Genomic DNA, 17,210 nt, shown 5'->3' with positions numbered 1-17,210 from the left:
CTTTGTGTGTGTGACAAACTTTACTTATTCTTGATTAAAATGCCCATGATTATTTTTGTAATATTCGTACCACAGACAAATATTGATAACCGTAAAGTGATCAATCAAAATGATCCATTTCTGACACTCATAAGGTGAAAGAATGGGCACAATTATAAAGTCTCCACTCTGATAGGTCGACATAAAACACCTCATGACAATTTCCTTAAAAACTATTAAAGCACATTTGCTGTTATTTTCTGACAACATTTTCATTTACGCTTAAGTTTTTCTCAAAATGAACAGAAACAAAAGGTTCCCACTTGGTTGGAGCAGCTTGGTAGTCCACTGTTGGTAATGTAGACGTGTGTGTGTGTGTGTGTGTGTGTGTGTGTGTGTGTGTGTGTGTGTGTGTGTGTGTGTGTGTGTGTGTGTGTGTGTGTGTGTGTGTGTGTGTGTGTGTGTGTGTGTGTGTGTGTGTGTGTGTGTGAGTATCATAGCAGTTGTTAAATATTAGTATTGATTTAGAAGTGATAATACTGCATTAGAAATAGAATGGATATATTGTTCACGGGAACAGTCAACGTTTTCATCCAACAGGCCCCAGAAATAGAACTCGGTGTAGATATCCTTCTCCTCCTTCTTTTTATTAACACCGCCAGGCAGCAGCAGCACTGTTGTGTGTGGGATTGTGAGCCGGGAACCCACTGTATCACACCCTGGAGGAACAACTGACAGGCTTAGTGTACTGCATAGTTTCACGTCTCTATCTCTTCCCTTTTCTCTGCCTTTGACCTTTTGTTATTTCCTCGACCGAGGTATTTTCCTCTTCCTGTCACCTGTCTCTTTATTCTGGAAATGCTGATGTGGATATGTCCTGTAGGTATTTGGGTAAACAAGCTTTGAACGCCTTCAGAGAGGCGATGAGTTTTGAGGCTTGAAAGGGTGACTTTTTTTAAAGACAGCCGTCAGTTTGTGACTCAGACTTTTTTGAGGATGTCCAAAGATATTTTTTGGTTTTCATGAAAGCGTTTCAGCCTCTGCAGCGCACTGACAGCAGTCTCTGCCAGCATTTGTTTTCAGTGCCAGTGTACATCTACACAGAGGCAGAGGAAGCCTTTTAGAAGCACATGAAAGCTATTCCATTTATTTCCACAAGCTGCAGTAAGAGAAGGACGGAGTCATGCATTAGCACCCGTGGAAGTTGTTGTTGACAGTTAAAATAGTTTAAAAGGAGACAACAGACTAATTATGAATGTGGATATTCATAACCGGATACGTTTCATTTCCTTGTTGTTATGATTCCTCGAGAGGATTTTTACAGGACGGCTGCCAAACCTGGAGCAGACAGGTTTTAGTGTCTGGAGATCTACATTTACTCTTAACATGAGCAACGAGTGTCAGAGACACTGTGCTGTGGAGGAAGTCATCGTTTACACACAGCCATCTCTATTAGAAGCACATTTCACGCACAGTGACGTTGCTTAATTAAGATATACAACATCAACTTTCACACATAGATACATTCCTACAGGACCAACAGTGGACCACCATGCTACTCAAACCAAGTCTTGACTTCTGCTTCTGGTCATTTAGATAAAAACTAAAATGGAACAGAAACCTTTTCCCAAAATATGACTGCAAATGTGCTTTTTAAATTGTTTTTAAAGAAATTGCCAAGAAGGGACTTGCATCCTTCAATGCGGACGCATCTCTGTTGAAAAGCACTTCAGTACACCTGAAGTAAGCAGGACCTCATACGGCCTGAAGCTCAGCAGTGAGTCTCATTACGTACAGTGTGTTGGTGGTCCAAGCTGTCACGCCTACACATACGTTAGAAAAACATACTGTCATAAGGTCAAAGGTGCAATATGTAATACCTGGACACAATTAGTGGGCAGCATTTAACCTCCACTACTGGGTCCATACAAATGACTACAATCAACGACCCAACCCTGTGGTACAGAAGGTGTGATGGAGGAACTCTCTGGTGTAGTGACAGATCTGAAGTGTATCAGGTCATCACAGAAGCTCCGTCACACACAACACTGTGTGATTCAGCGTCTCGCTGCACGTCTGGCCTCTTTCTCCTTTTCCTACACTTTGATCTGGACCCACTGGGAGTGTATTGTGCGATTGTCATTAGCATTACTTCGAGCGCCTCAATGAAGGCGGGGTGTTGTGGATCATACATAGATTCATGACTGGAGACCACGTTTTTCTTCTTTTACAAAGCAAGACTCGTGCTCTGGAGAAATGGGAGTTGCTTTAGCTCGTTTGGTCAATGAAGGACATGTTAAGGAGTTTGAGTCACTCGAGAGCCGTTCGCCGGAAACAGCTGTTTGAACGCGCCTACCCTGCTAATTAGGAATGATTTTATGTGAGTGCTCTAACAAATGTGTTAGTTTAATAGTAGCCTGATGTTGTTGTTACTCACAATCAACATTTTCCGAGGCTGTTGTGTATTCATCCTGGCACCGGGTCTGTATTTGTCAGGAGCATAGAGTGATGGGAATTTACTGAAATGGCTTCAAGGGGATGTTATTTACAACTATGTCACATTCATTCTTTTTACACTTTCTTGAGATCCCTTGAGAACTGCACCATCAATTGATGAAGTGAACACACACACATTTTAATTGTTCCTCGATTCATTTGCTATAACAAAGTCCATCAATGTCCAGGGCAGGAACCAGGGACCAGGACTGTGGAATCATGTTTTTACATTGGTTGCACTGGTGCATCTAACTTTTTCATTTTGGATGACCAGCACATCACTCAGGTTCACCACTTATTTTGGCGCCACAATAGTACATCGTCAGCGTAACCTTTGCTGCTTGTTTCAAACACATTGTTAACTCCTCTACACATTAAGGAGGTTATTGTTAACAGGAATAAAGGTGCATACAGATGCACAAAGGCTTGGGGTTAGAAAGCTGCCGGATGTTGGCCCTTTGGACCACTTTTAGCTCCGGCAGTTGGCAATCAGAGCAGCGAAGTCTGTAAAGTTGTCTCATGTTATTACGGTGTTATTACATGTACAGTGTGTCTCTCACACATACACACACTTTTGAAATGAATCTTGTCAGAATCAGGCATCTGACCAGGGACAGTGGCGACCTTCGCTGAGTGTCTGGGCCGGGTCTTTCAGGGTCACCGCAGAATTTGAGTCAAAAAACGACAAATAGTTTTCTTTATGTTGAACCAGCGGTCTGTTTGAAGGGTTGTGATGTCGCTCGGAGAGGAGAACACCGAGTGGCTTCACATGTACACTCAGAGGCAGACATGTTAAAGTTCAGTCGCACCGGACAGATTGGGCAGCAGACATGGCTGCTCTCTGGAGCCCAGCCTGGGACATCTCTTATCATACATCAGTGGGCTAATGTGAGAGAGAATCAATTTAAAGCCATTGCTGCATCAGTTGCACGTTTGTGTATTTGTGCAGGGAGCCGTGTCTCTTTGCGTGATCCTCAGTTTGTGCACTACTCTTTGATATGAATTTCAAACAAGTCATCTGGATTCCCAATGAGAGTAATACTTAAAAGGCATTGTCCATAAACCCCAAAGGAGCCAACCATGCGAAATAAAAGAAAAAAAGACCGAGGGCTCCTCAAATGTGCAAGAATGAATTATTTAATTAGTTAGAGGGCAGTATGACATCAGTATAATCTGGAAAGTGGAACTTGAAAATAAAAAACAAGATCGGGCAGATAAAGGAGAGGTGGTGTAGCTGGCCAGCTGGCATCAAACCGAACAGTTTGACAAGCAGCAGCATGACGGAGACCTCGGAGCCTGGAGAAAAGCAGTGAACCATGTCAGGCACACCGAGGGGGGGTCAGAGGTCGTACCAAGGACCGAGTTTTCGACGTGTCAAAAAGAGATTTAGAAATGATTTAATTCCTTTTTTCCCTGATCTTTTTACTGTCTGACCCTAATTTTAACCCTGAACATCAAAAGAATATCAACTAAGGCTTCTTTACATCAGCATTCATTTAGAGATGTACAGTTTGACTCAATGAGACAAACAGTTGACGACCATGACACTTGGGATGATTTGGACCTAGTTTGAGGAACTCCTGCATGGGTTTTGTGTTCTATGACGGATGTTTGGATGGATGTTGATGGTCTTCTAGGTGTGAAGCTTCCTCTCTCCTTAGACATGTTCAGTTTTATGATCATATATTCAGAATTACTCGTATGTGACTTAACTTCTTTCCAATAAGCTCACAAAACACACTTTCTTTGTTTGCACATAAAAAAATAAAAGTGTTCTGGAATTTGTTCTCTTTCTTGTTTTGCGGCACATTTCCATTAACGATTATTCTTTTGCCTTTTTCCCGTGTTCCAAAATTTGCAGCATACACTTTTTGTAAGTGTTCTGTCCTTTGGGGCCGCCTCACTTCACAGTGACAAGCAACACGCACGCACACACACACACACACACACACACACACACACACACACACACACACACACACACACACACACACACACACACACACACACACACACACACACACACACACACACACACACACACTTGTCAGAAGGCTAGTGGCAGTACAAAGAGCCCTGTGAAACATCAAGTGGTGACTTCCACACTAGCTCAGAGGTTACATCTGTGACCTTGGAGGAGCTCTTAGATGCTTCCTTTTCTTCTTTTAGAATATCACTGACAGCTTCTGCTCTTTTCTTCTCCCCTCTGCAGTCTCCTCACTTTATGAATCACAAAGCCCAGCCCTGATTGTGGAATATGCTTTCACACATCACTGACTTCTCTTCCGTCTAAGCTCCGTCACAGTTCTTTCCTGTTTCTCACTCGTCAGTCTCTCTTTGACTGCAAAAAACAGAACGGGAGCTCGGATCAGAACCGACAAGAAGGAAATGTACCTTCAGTGAAAGTTTGGTCTTTGAGTCTGGTGGAAATTATTTCTCAGAACTGATGACCGGCAGTAAAAAATGTGCTTGAAATGCGCTTTAAAACAGGGCAGCTCATTCCATCAAGTGTTGATGGCTTTCCTCTACTTGATTGAATGAGATACTTATAGTTATAGTTAAATATTTCCATAACCACCTGATGGAATTAACAGAGTGAGCGATCTCATTTTGAAGCACATTTGGTAGTTAACTTTGATAGAAAAGTCCCACATGACATAACTCACTTTAAAGCACTTCAGTCATGCTGGGAGTTCGTCAATAGATGGCAGAACTCTGACCTCATTCACTTCATCATGGTTTCATAGATGAGGTCTTCTTCACAATCTTTTGTAAGCTGTGCCAAAAACAAATATCAGTTTGGTATAACTTCATAGCATGTTTGATTTATGACTGTATTTTGTAGATACATTATCTCATTGCATTTTTAATAGATATACAATGCTGAACGTGTACCAAACAAAACCAAGACGCAACCTTAATATCATAATATCCACCTTTTTCATTAATATCCACCTTTTTCACAATGAAGACCTTAAAGGGGAACTGCATCGATTTTAGACACTAAATTGTGTCCTGTTAGAACCGGAAGCACGATGCAAGGCTCTGGTTATGTTTCTATCACTTCTATCATGAAATAAAACAGCTCATATGTTGTCATGGTTATGCTTTTATGCTTTCATATTTTTCTACAATCTCTTAATTATTTATTATTTAAATGAACTTAATAACATTGAAACACAACATTAACAGGTGTGCCTTTATATCTTTGTTCTGTGAGACAAGTATACAGACAAGACAAGTACTATTTTAAACTGTGTGTGTGTGTGTGTGTGTGTGTGTGTGTGTGTGTGTGTGTGTGTGTGTGTGTGTGTGTGTAAATTCTGCTGTAAGCTTGTCCCTGACTAAGAATTTAAATAGTAAAAACTGATTGATGTCTTGCCTCTTGTCAACACAGAGACACGTGTAATTAATGCAAACCTAACCTAACATCAGCAGATTCAGTTCAAAAGTGTTGCCTAGAAATGTTCAAAGTGTTGTTGATGAAGACATGTTAACTGTTGAACACGTGCATTCAGGTGGATACCGCTTGTAACTATGTGTAGTGTGTGTATGTGTAGTGTGTGTGTGTGTGTGTGTGTGTGTGTGTGTGTGTGTGTGTGTGTGTGTGTGTGTGTGTGTGTGTGTGTGTGTGTGCTCCTCTGCGTTACATCCTGTTGCTAAGCTTTGATTAAGACCTTCCATCCCCCAACCTTGTACCAACAGACACTTGGCAAACATCCTGTGAGAGTCCACACGTTTACATCTCCTGCATCCTTAAACCTGCTCAGAGACACCTCAAACATTTCTGGACCTTTTGTTCTGAGCTTGAAAATGAGCCGTACCCATTGACAGCAGTCTCGTTGCTGGTCCTCTCTGCTCCGTGTGCAACAGCCTGAAACAGATTGTGCAGATTTTTATTTGATTTCATTATTTTCAAGACAGCTAGTGTAAGCCTCCTCCCTGCTCCGGGTCCTCAGGACGTGATGGGGAGTTAATTCCCTGAGCGTTCCCACGTTCTGCTCGCTCCCTTGTTTCTCAGTGTTGCTCTTCAGTCTTGGTTTCCATGGTCTCATTCTTCCTTTAAGTCTCCTTCTGCAACCCTTTCACTTCCACTCCCTCACTATTGTGTTCAGTTGAACTTCATTCTTTACATTTTCTAAACCTTTGACTTTTCTTCTTTGTCTCTCTCTTCTCCTGCGTAATCATCTCTATAAACTACTACAGTATGTACTGAGAGGTACTGGTGACAACGTCCTTCAGAGAACAACAAAATGAGGTTTTTAATTGCTATTTAAGTTGACATTTATGTATGCATCATTTATCAAATGTATCCAAAAAAGAACATTTGTCGTCTTTTCATTGGTTTTCAAAGAAACCAAACACCACATTTTCCCATGATAATTATAGGATAAATGACAAATATGCAAAGTCTTGCCAGAATTTCTTGGTGTGAAAACAACTTTTTCTGAATATTCATCACAGAAAGAGCAGCTCGTAGTTATGTTTTTTAAATGACTGCATGTTGTGTTGTCAGGGTAATATTTGTGAATCATTATAAAGGACTCTTCCTTAATAACCTTGTTCATGATTTGGTATTTTGGTTAGGTAAATGAGCATCCAAACCTTCTTCCTATATACTGTGTATATAATGTACAAACCAAGTCCAATATGATATATGGAATAGAGACATCTCTCTGAAATTGGGCAGGTTCAAACCTATTATTGTTACTTTTGGGTATGTAGTGAAAATCAAATTCTTCCCACTGCGAGTCAGCTGGATTGGGTTTTATAATATATAATATATAATATGCATTACATTAAAATAAGGATGAACCTCCACTGCCTCTATGGACCAGCCTCCTCTGACCGATGCATACATGTGAGTAGAATCGAACAAGATGTGAAGTTATGGAGTAAAGTGGTTCCATTGTGTGAACTTCTACTGTAAAGCAGACCCACTGAACAACACAGCTGGACGTCTGGGCTGAGATGGAGTTGGCCCCCCTCTACTCTCTCACTTAATAATTATGGTTTAAATTGCAGTTCTCATAATTTGGGGACTGTAAAGAGGAAGTACAATGTTGCATTGTATTCAGTTAATTAGCTGTGGGCATCAACCAGAGCCCCAATTATGACATTTTCCTTTTGGGCACCATTAAAAATAGAGAGTGTAGACATTAGCAGTTCTTTTTAGCAGCGTACACATAGTTCCTACATATAACTGCTTCTAACAACGTCTGTGGGTTATCTTGAGTAACGAGGTCATGGTTTCTGGAAAGAGACATTGCTGTTGAGCTTTTCAAACGTATTATTTGTTCGCTTGAAGCACAACAAGCCATCTCGTGGCCTCTATCTCCAAAACTAGCCGACTCACACCCTCACATCTCGATTTATTGCCTTCATGAGCTGTGTCTGTTTGTAGAACACCAGGTTTCTCATCATCTCTGTCTTTTGAAACCTCCTGTTTGTACTCAGGCTACAGGTAGGACTCATTCCTATTATAGTGTTGATGAAACAGACAAACGTTACCGTCTCCTCCCCGTTACATTCATGTGCAGCTGTTCTACGTTAGGCAACACAAGATATGTTTATTTGTATTGTTCGCATCCAGAGGCAATGCTCAGTGCCTTACTCAAACACAACCTTTTAAAATAAGAGGAAACATAATTTGAGTAGTTTTTAGTCATGTAGGCTTCGAGGCAGTGTTCACTATCAAAGCGGGACACATTATATAACACAGCAGAAAGGTTGTGTTGAGGTCAGGATGATGGATGTGGATGAATTCCATTTAGCATTAATCATCAGCACAAGCATTACAGCATTATATATGTTTAATACATACTTATTTAGTAGAAGTTTAACAATGTGTCTGAGAACTTAGAAAGAAATCATACTGTATTATAATCTGTCTTTTTTCCCCAAAGCCCTTTGTCGATGCAAGCTCCACTGGATGAGGGTGTGGACAGATCAGATTCCAGCCCATCTCAAAACCACCCAATTCAATAAAAAAACAGCCTTCACAATAATTCGAAAACCCCAGCAAATGTTGACAAAAGCAGACCAAATGTCATCTACCAGCCCATCTTTTTTAAAAGACCAATTGGAAAGAAATCTGCCCAACCGGGCTACCCTGACCAACAGTAAGCAGTTCTGCTCATCTGCTGTAACACAGAGGTTCACACTGCCCAGATTCCACAAACGCTTTTATACAAACCAACCAGCAGGAAGTTGATCCCACACTGGCTTCCTCTCTTTGTTTCCTCTTTCCTTTCCTAATGATCAGGCGTTATCTCTGTGGTGTCCAGTTTAGCGTAATATGGAGAGTACCCAAACGGCCATCCCTATCTCCTATTAATTATACTGCAACCACTTTGCATTAGCAATTTCAATTCAGTGGCAACATTAAGTGCTCATGGAATGAGCAGCCTGGCATTAATAAGTGCAGTGCAAAGTAGAGGATAAGAACAAGAAAATATGAATGCAGGTTCATGCATGAAGGTTAAGAACAAACTATCAAGCTGAACTTTTAAGTCAAGAAGATGGAAACTACAGTCCATGACAACTGGCCAAACTCCACCTGCTGATGAAGAGCATGTGACATGGTCAAAAGTTCCAGAACAACTGCTGAAATGGTCTTTAGAGAACTGGGCGGCATATCCTCACTTCACCTGAGGAACTAAAAAGAAAAATCAGCAAAGACATACAAAAAAAAAAAAAAAACATATTTCAAAAATGTTATGAAATGAAGAAATTAATGTGAAGTTGGGGAGTTTGTTTTTGCAGCCCATTGCTGGTATTTTAATGCATTATGTTAGTAGATGCCAGCTGTGTGTGTGTGTGTGTGTGTGTGTGTGTGTGTGTGTGTGTGTGTGTGTGTGTGTGTGTGTGTGTGGGGAAGCTGACAGGCGTGACGCTGATGTGTGGCCTGAAGAAATGACTGGTGTGAACGTTCCCTCCACACACTGAGCTCCCCCACTTGATGAACAATTATCATATATATTCTCTCTCTCTCTCTCTCTCTCTCTCTCTCTCTCTCATGGAGCCGTCATCCTGTCAGCCCTCCATCAGCGTATCGATTCGTCTATCTTTGCCTGACCATGGACAAATGCTTGCATGCCAATTCCTCTGTTTTCTTCCTCACTTTCCCCCAGACCCTTCCCTCTCCCCCTCTAAGTCACTTGTTCTCTAGCTCTAAGTAGTTCTGGCAGGGGGGGGTAAATAATCCATTCTAAACTTTATTTCACTGTGATAAGAAATATTGCTCCTTCAGACTGAGGTAAAGGTGTGCCAGCAGCGGTTAGACAGACTGATAAGTGGGCAGCGTGGTGTCGCAGATACTCAGAATCTGCGACACCACGAAAGGCTGTTTGGTTTCCACTAGGATATCTATAAAAAAAATATTTGGAATAGCAATATACAGTCACACCAGAGAAAACAAAAAGATGTTCAGATTGTAGTAGCTAAGCAGTGAATGGTGGGTATTTTGTATTTAATAAATGGTATGTATGATAATACATATCCGAAACTGTTAATCCATTTTGTCCATAATCACCATAACATTTTATATATTTTCTCATGAAAGAGTGCCACACATTTTTCAAAGCGATAATTGGTTTGACAGGAACTATGCTAACAGATGCTAATGCATCCCCCCCCCTCCTCTGCCCAACACGATAAACGGTCCGGTTCTGTTCAGGCTCTCGCTCAAACGACAGGATCGCTATCAGAAGGGACGGCGACTTCCGCTGGGGAACGCATGTCAGGCAGCCTGCGTGGCTCTCTCCCCGTCTCAATTTGTCATCCTTTCATTGTCTTTCCCTTACTCCATGCTACCCATCATGCTCTCCGTCACTCACTCTCTCACTGTGTGCTGGATGAAAAGCAACGAGTCTCAAAGGAATGACTAAACGTCTTCCCTGAAGATGACACACTTGTTGTAGGTTCCAATGAATCATCACCTCCCAATAACCTCTCTGGCTTACTGTAGAGAGCGCTGCATGTTCTTCACTGATTTCAGACAGCTGTGTCATTCAGGGAACTCAAGAAGTAGAATCAGCTGCTGCATGATTCTGTATCATCAGTATGAGCCGCAGCGATAAGTCGGAGAAAGTTAAACCGTCATCAACTCTGATTGAATGACATAAAGGAGTTAGACAGGGTGTGATGTGGTCCTGGCTGGTTAAAGACCAGAGGTACACGCATGTAAACCACTGAGACCCGAGGGGTGGCCCACGATCCTGGACCAGAGTCCTCTCTTTAGGAAGCTGCTGCGGGCTCAGCCTCACTCAGCTTCACCGCTGGTGAACATACTGCTACCATGACCCACTGAACCCATCGGTACCATCCGTGCCATGCTGGCTTCCAGAAAGGGGGCCGATAGATAACGAGTCTCCCTTTACATCATTGCTCTCTCAATGATAAGCCCATACAGTCTGGGGCAAGAACCAGGCAGTTGTTTGCATGCAGTATAAATGTATAAATGTGTTATTTTCACCAATTCTAAAAGTGGTTCATTTGAATGTTTCTGCACACTGCGGTGAGGAAACAGCCTTGGACTTGCATCCATTGGGTATGACTGGAAAGCTGACACTTGTTGATCCAATGAGCCCAATTAAATTGATGTTATTCTATTGGTTCAATAGTCCAAAGGTTTGATACCAAATCCCAGCATGGGTTTGTCTTTGGTGCTCATGGAGTTCTGTGTTAATATGAATGTTAATATGAGTGTTAATATGGTTTTTGAGGGATTTTTAAAATCCTTTTATTCTTGTTCGAGTGGTAAAAATATAATTTAGCACAAAATCTCTGTAACAAATGTATCGATCCAAACATTACTGCAACAACTTATGATACATTAAAGAGCATGAGAATGACCATCATATACTTCCATCATAATGTTCTAAACCCTTTTACATGTTTAAAATGTATTTTGATATATTCATCTTCTGGTTCCCAGCTTTCACATGATGTACACCACTACTACATATACTGTTGACTAAAGATCTCCCTGACCCCTGCTAAAGACAAACAGGTCTGTCTGGGTCTTCAATGCTTAACAGTCAAACATATTTGTGGAATGGGAAGAGCCACAAGTGTAGACACGAATCACAGACAAGCTCCCCAGCACCGGTTATAAAGGTCAGCCTGCTGGCCAGATGCAAGACGGGTCCAAACCAGCTGCTCAGACGCCAGCTGAGGGAAGGTTCTGTTTCACTGTTCAATAAATTAGGATGCGAGAAGTGAAGACGCTTGTTTTGACTGACTTTATTTTAGTTAGGGGTTGATAAAGGTGTTAACGTTCCTGTCAGTGTGTTGCAACCAACCATCCTTCTGACTAAAGACTGAGCAGCTGCATCACACCTCCTGGACAATTGGACTGTACCATTCTACAACAGCAAGAGGGGTGTTGTCAGGAGCCTTTACATCTGCACCACAGCGGAGGAACGTCTTCACCCCTGCAATTAACTGTGGACTGACCAGCATAGTTCAGAAGAGCACTCTCTATGTTGTTTAAGCTAAGTTCTGTTTAATGGTCTAACTATGTTAAGTTTATACAGTTATCTGATTTGTCACTTTTCTTGATTTTGTTTTCCATCCTAGTTATTGTAAATACTTTGGGTGAATAAAATCCCTATTTTTCCCTCGTTACCTGCTCTCTGACCCTGGTCCCTCACACAACCCTAACCCCTTGGAGTCAACGACCTGCTTTAAATTAACAGAGACCAACACCTGCCTTTATAAACTACATCCAGTATCTGTACTGTATATCCAAAGTGTGACCAGCATGCAGCACAAATCAACACCGTGCTGCAGATTAAAACTAAGAAGCCAATAAGACCTAAATTGAACTGTTGGGGATACGTGAGGCGATTTCCCTTCAAACCAGCAGGCTGTAGATATAAAAGTGTTCAGGACTTTAGAGCGGACTATAATAAGATCTAGATCCTGTCTAGCCTTCCTGTACTGATCCTCTTATTTGTTTTCCTAACTGGGCCCTGCTGCCTTGCATCGAGTATTTAACCCTCTATGTATTGATTTAATCAAAATGAATCCTCACGGACTGGTGGGTGAATCCATTGTGCTCTTCCACGCACTTTCTGCAATACTTTGATTCTGCTTGATTTGCAGTAAAATGTCTCTCAGTCTGACCTGTAAGCATTCACTCTCCCTGGGCTTCAGCATGAGGCAAAACATCAAATACTACAATTTGAATCTACTATACGGATATACTATACGGTGCTGACGCATGCTAACCAGCTAGCCGCGGCCCGTCCTGTAATACCGCTTGTACCCGTAGAGGCGTCCAGTCTGTCCTCGGTCCAACGTGAGAAGACGAAGACGTGGAGCCGCTCCGCGGGCTCATCAGTCACGTTGAACGTTCTGTTGCTGCCGATACACAGGTTAGACCCGGCGCATCACCGGCCCGCTGTGGAATCCCGGTACCGGAGGTTTTTGCTAGCTAAATCAAGAGCCGCCAACTGAAGCTTCACACCACAGAGTCACCGCAAACGATCAAACATAGACGGACTGTACAGCCCCCAGTCAGGGTTAGCTAACGGAAACTATAGGCTTTGATGTCTGTACATTTAGAGTGAATGGACCCAGTGGTATATCTCTGTAAAGCATGTGGACATTTCACAGCTTTCAAGGTTTAAAGAAAGCAACATTGAATGTTTATGGGAAATGTGACACAATCCATCCTTTCCCTTACGGAACACTGTGACCAATGACACTTTCTTCAGCTAAAACGAGAAACAAAGCATTGAGCACAGCATGAACTTCAGGTCCAGAGGTGCAGGCAACTGCAAGATAAACACGTAAGCAGAACATTGTTCATAAAACACATCGAGTACGAGGTTTCCTTCAACGCAGGAGGTCTCTTAAGAGGACAACATTCTGTAAACGGGTCGCAGTGAGCACAACACCGCCGCTGTCTTTCTGTTGAGGACAGTCTTCAGTGACGGCCCTAAACCCTGCACACAGACAAGAGGAGGTACATTGTAAAGAATGCAATGCAAGCAAAACAACGTCTGTATTCCCAAAGTGCTGCGTCTCCGTGTGAAAAGGTTTCCCTCTTCATCAGAACACTGTCATCAGGCTGAGTCAGACCGCCTGTGCCTCGTTAGGCTCAGGATGCAGCCATCAGCTGATTCATTATGTATTATTCAAGACAAGCAGTAAGATACAGTGTGAAACAAGTTCTCCTCAACCAGGTTCATGTGCCGATGGTGATAATGGTGATTTTCCCTTTGTCTTGCCCGTGTCGCTGTGGTCACTGAGGAGTAAGAGGAGTTCAGGCTCTTTCTCTTCTTGTGTGTGACCTCACACTGTTGGCTAGTTAAAGGTGGGGAGCATAGAAGTGGCACTCAAGTGTTTGCTATGGTCCTATCCTGTCTCAGTGGGGAGTCCCCTCACTGGTTTACCCCCCCATGCAATGGTTCAGTCCAATTAGGGAGGGTCCAGGTGGGGTACATGAAGCTACCTAGATGGTGAGTGTTGGAGAGCGGTTGGTGGAGAATAAAATCACTTTCTTCAACTCAACATCTTTGTTTCTACTCGCCTCCTGTGACACAGAGCTTCACTAACATCCCTCATTTCTGTAGAATTACTACCAGTAATGCTACCTTCTCTTTCTAGAAACGACATTGTGTGCGATCAGTAGTGATGTAACACAAAACAAAAAGAAATCTGTAAGAAAAAAGTGTTCTTTCAAAATCCACCACAGCTGCTTTTAAGAAGACAAACATGGAATATTTTCATTTCATGGTTGGTTGTGTGTGTGTGTGTGTGTGTGTGTGTGTGTGTGTGTGTGTGTGTGTGTATAGTGAAGTACTACAGATGTGTGTATGTACAATATAAATATACAGACAGATTAAAACTGTCACAAACTAACAGTCTTGTCTTTATATATGACAGTGAAACACAACACGTTAGCACTGATTGTAAGAGAGTTCTTATTGATATCTGCAGCTGTTTGCACTTATCATCATGTCATGTTAAAGCGGTTAACTTGGATGAAGTCTACATTCAAGATAAAAACAGAATCAATGAGGAATGTGGTCAGAGCGGCGGAGTACGAGGCGCTAGTCAGACGGTGATGAGCAGAGAGTTTGAACATCTGATCATCTCATGAAGACGAGAGGAGCTGCTACATGTGTAGAGTCCTGCTGTGTTTGACATTATTCCAGCTGTTTGTGCCGCCTCGTTTACGTCACGGGTGCAGAAAAGACTTTCGCAAAGGAGACGCTGGTGTTTCCTTCCTTGTAGCTCCTTCGGCAGGCCTCCTCAACCCTCAATCCTAGCGTTGCACTTTAGGAATCGGGAGCACTGAGCTGGAGGAGCAAGGAGACGAGGAGGCAGATAATTGGGAAATGAGTGAATCCTCCAGCTGGTCTATTTTTACTCTAATCCATAAAAACTACATGGAACAAAAGGAGCACCTGTATTCAAGCAGTACATCAAGTGCACCTGCCTCTCCTGACTTTTCTTTAAGAAGAGAGAAACCATAACAATCTGACATTATCGAGGCGTTAATATGACTTAATTGGCCATGTTTGGTGAACCAGAAGGCTGTTTGGACATATGATATTTTCGGGGATAAACAACTTGTCCCGGCGGTTTGTCTTCAGACTGCTGACAAAGAGAGAGGTCGACTGCTCAGCAGTGAATGTATAATGTGTCCTTGTCTCTTCATGGAGGGAGGTAATGAATGAGTCTTGGAAAGCAGTACGAGAAATAAATTATTTCCGTTTACTTTATTTTTTTGCGAGCCGTCGTGTGAAGCTGACGAGCTGTATCGGACCTGAATGTCGGCGTGGTCCTCGGTGCCGCTGTTGATACGGTTCTAATCAACCACCTTTTTATGAGAACGACTCGGTTTGCCTCTGCCAAGGTCAGACGAGCTCCCAATTTTACATTTCAATGTCCGCCTTCCGTCTCACACCGTCTCCAAACATGAATCATTCCTCCTGAATACATTTGTATTAACGGTATTTGCATGTAATTTCAAACCTTGAAGTCTACACTGTTATTGATGAATATGTTAAATGACCCTCAGGAACCAGAGCGTGCACACGCGTGCCATTCAATTTCACCAATTCTACCTCATTAATTCACACAGTCCAACTTCCTAAACATCATAAATCACAGCGAGACTCGCAGCCCGACCCCGCTCACCTTTCCTCTCCTCCCACTTTATTTCCTCAACTCTATCTTCCCTCCATCTCTCTCTCTGTCATCTACTACCTTTTCAATCCCCCCCCCCCCCCCCCCCCCCCCCGGTTTCTTTGGGAGGTCCACTAAGTTTTGTAGTATGCAGTCTAAATAGCGCTCTGATGGATTCGCTGTCTTCCACAGGCCTGAAGATTAGCCCAAGGGCAAACCCACTCCTGTTTCCTGGTGCCACGCCGAAGATGAATAACTGTTTATTAACCCGATGCAGAGTGACTCCTTCCCCCCCTCATTATGGTCTCTCTCTCACTCTCTCTCTCTCTCTCTCTCTCTCTCTCTCTCTCTCTCTCTCTCTCTCTCTCTCTCTGCAGCAGATAAACCAGCGGCCTGATGGAATGTGACAGTGTGCGTTCGGTTCTTGTTTGTTCCCTGACAACTCAGGAAATTGGCTTTTCATCTTACAAAAAAAACACCGCACTCCGTATATTAGAGGACATTCATCTTATTATGAGGGGCCGGGGGTAATTGGAAGTTTATGCATTAATTTCGAAAGCGAGGACGTTGTAGACTTTTGTTGCATTTTTTTTTTTGGGTCGCAATCGTAAATTGTGGAAAAGCCATCGGCCTCATTTTCACGAAACTTGGTGAGAGGGTGTAATATGGGCCGAGGAAGAACCGTAACATTTGAGAGCTGATCTGAGTCACGTGTCGGATGTAATGTTAACATTGAGAGAGGGCTCAGCCCAATGTCCCCTTAGCATCGTCCCAGGGCCGAGATGTCGTGACAATCCAACATCCAATAAAAGACGAGGACTAGCTGGCTGGGTTTAGGCATGAGGATTGATACTGGTTACGCTGAAAAACAAAAAGCCAGAGTAGGACGGTTCATGCCTTTTGCCATAGTATGAAAAAAAGACAGTGAACAGAGAAAGTCCAATGATGTCATTATGGCTATTATGCATAATAATAAGGGCCTTCAAAATAATGGCTGTTTGTTTTTGGGTTGTCGGATAAATAGGATTTCTGTCCAATGGGCTATTTTTCAGACTATTGGGACCATTGGAACAATGACATGGCACCAGTGGAGGTACTGATCCCACATGTGGACACATGTGGTAAACGTAGTGGAGAAACAGGACGTTAAGAGGTTTGATTGCATGTAATCTGGTCAAAGTGGGTTTAACAGTTGGGCCGGTCTTTACACAAGCAGCAAGGAAGGTTGTGGTGAGGAAAACAACAATATCTAGAGCTGCCATAGTGGAGACCACTTAATATTAGAAATGTATTACAGTTGTCGTATACATTGAGCCACGGCCGGCCCTAACATTATGCCCCCTCTGCTTCAAGGTCACGTTCTTATTGTGGTATACTCACCTTTGTCCCTTATTTCAGATACTTCCAGTCCTCCCCTGTGTGATTGTTTTTCCCTCCCTCATTGGTTTATTGGTCCTTGGTTATCTCCCTCCTCTCATTGTGTGCTTAGTCTAGACCTCTCAGCCTGCAGGTTTCTGTGTCTGCTGGCTCCAGAAAGGCTCTTGAGGCCCAAGCAGCCTACGTATGTGGTTCACATGTGCACAGTAACG

This window comes from Cebidichthys violaceus, unplaced genomic scaffold, assembly GCF_023349555.1.
Source record: "Cebidichthys violaceus isolate CVI_PGR_0920_01 unplaced genomic scaffold, fCebVio1.0.p SCAF_8, whole genome shotgun sequence".
NCBI lineage: Eukaryota > Metazoa > Chordata > Actinopteri > Perciformes > Stichaeidae > Cebidichthys > Cebidichthys violaceus.
The sequence above is the reverse complement of the archived record's forward strand: the minus strand, read 5'-3'. Positions refer to the sequence as shown.